This window comes from Micropterus dolomieu, linkage group LG10 (genome assembly GCF_021292245.1).
Source record: "Micropterus dolomieu isolate WLL.071019.BEF.003 ecotype Adirondacks linkage group LG10, ASM2129224v1, whole genome shotgun sequence".
NCBI classification, from domain to species: domain Eukaryota; kingdom Metazoa; phylum Chordata; class Actinopteri; order Centrarchiformes; family Centrarchidae; genus Micropterus; species Micropterus dolomieu.
The window spans coordinates 24,389,158-24,391,359 of NC_060159.1; positions in this window are offsets into that span (position 1 = coordinate 24,389,158).

Here is a 2,202-nt window from a genome sequence, read left to right on the forward strand (position 1 = left end):
GCCTCCTCGGAGTCGGATTGCTGCAGCGTCTCCGGATCCAAACCGCGAGCGGGAGAAGCCGAGAACGGGCTCCCGAACGAGGAAAGGAAGCGTCGGAGCCAGCGGATGAAGGTCGGGAAAAAGCCTCAGCCGTCCCGAAATCCTCCGACAGATCACGCTGTGAACCCATGAGTGAAGCCGCTGGGCCGCCTCAGCGGCCGCAGGGCCCGCGCCACGGAGAAAACACATCCGGCCATCCTCGGAAAGAGAGCCATGCTGTACCTCAGTACCCGCACGGAAAGGGCTTCGCAACGGGCGCAGGCAGCCCCCTCGAGAGCTGCCCGTGCGTGCTCCATCCCCAAACATGAGACACACATCTCATGAGAATCTCCATCCGTGATGTACCGAGGGCAAGAAAAAACACACCTTCTGTACATCTGGTTGCCGGACATGCTGGTAGACTTCTTCTTCAGGTAAGACACACTGCTTGTAGGACTGGAGCTTTCTTCAAACAACATACAGAGCGCCTGCTTTATACTCCTCCGGTTAATCCGTCACACCTTACCGTTCTAGCAACAAGCCAATAGGATTGGAGTGATTTCATTCACGTTCAGACCTGCTTCGCCTAGAGGCGTTCCCATAGTGTCGTAACCGACGCAGTTCGAGTTCCCTCGAAGGGGAATCTTTATTTTCTGCAGCCAGTTCAGAACACAGCAGCTGGATTTCAACTTCATTTAACAGGAACAAGCATTTAACTCTTGTTAACTTCCTTAAATTGTCTTCCAGCTGAATAATTCAGACCTGCTTTTAAGGTTTACTGTTTGTTTTTGAAGCTACAGCAGCTTGAGTTCAGTTTCATGTCTCTGTGTACAGAAGAACTCATTTTAATTCACTTTCAGTTAGAGTTTTCACCCTTGATGGAGTCAGTAGCAGTCTCTTCTTTATTACATCTGATATCTATATCTATAATCTGCAAATAAAGAAATTTTTACCACTTAATTCTAGAGCGTATATTGTGATTCCTTCATGTACTAACAGTGTTTTAATGGAAAGTGACTATTCTTTACTATGAATGTCCTGTCTCTAGCAGTACAACCTCCCTCCTCTTGTCCACATCTAGTAGTAAACCTTCCCTCTGTTGTGTTAAACAGCTCTGTTCTCACTGGGGACTCAAATGTGTCTAAATACAGATCGAAACGGACCCAAAGTGACCTGATAATGCACAGCGATGTAATAACTACATATGTTCAGGTGTTCTGAAAGCACATGACGACGTACTCTGACCTAATATAAATGTAAATAAATTTCACACATCTTAAATGTCAAACTAGTCGTGTCTGCAGTCAGCATACAGTGTGAAAAACCTCCAAACCACAGGTGAAGAAATGACGCCAAACTAACTCAGTCACCACTGTCTATGCTCTCTAGTGGAACTGTGGAGCACAAAATATGTATTTATGTTCAAACATTTCCTTTGAAAACACCATGAACAGACCTGCTGCTACATTTTGTGGCGGGTTGATGCTCTATGTCCCGACAGTAAAAGACAGTTCAGGATGCTCATCAGTGTTAAAAATCTTTATTGAAACCAGTCTCAGTGAACCCAAACCTTAACATCGTTTTCATTGTTTAACAGAAATTGATAAAAACCTCTTTGTCTTAAGTCCCACTAAAGTATCAAATGTCTGTTCCTGTCAGCCTTGTGTGTTTCTGATGTTTATCTGGTCATCTTTAGAGGTTAAAACCACCAGAGCCCTGCTGCTGTTGTTCGCATTCTTACTAAAACACTTCCTCTTCAGATCTGAATAAAATAACTGCAAAGATACAATGAAGAACCAGCAGATCTCAGAGCAGTAAAATATCATCTTATCTGTGTTCTTCACCAGCTGCTATAGTATCACCATATTGCACCATGGACATCAGGAGTCAGATTCTGGTGGGAGAGGAGTTTGACTCTTCACCTGTCTGTTCACCTTGAATCCTGTTCTAATAAACCAACCTGTTCTCAGCCCAGGGCATCACATATGTATGCTTGGTCAAGACCTCTTGGCGACACTTTTTAACGCCCTGTGTCCCTTTAGTATCATTTCTACACATGTAGGACTGACCGACCCATCCACTCCAACCACCTCCTCATTTTGAGTTTTCTGTATTTATGCTAGGCCTACTTTTAGCGGTAAACAATGGCGCTAAAGGGCTTCCCCAAGTGCATTGAACTATGGT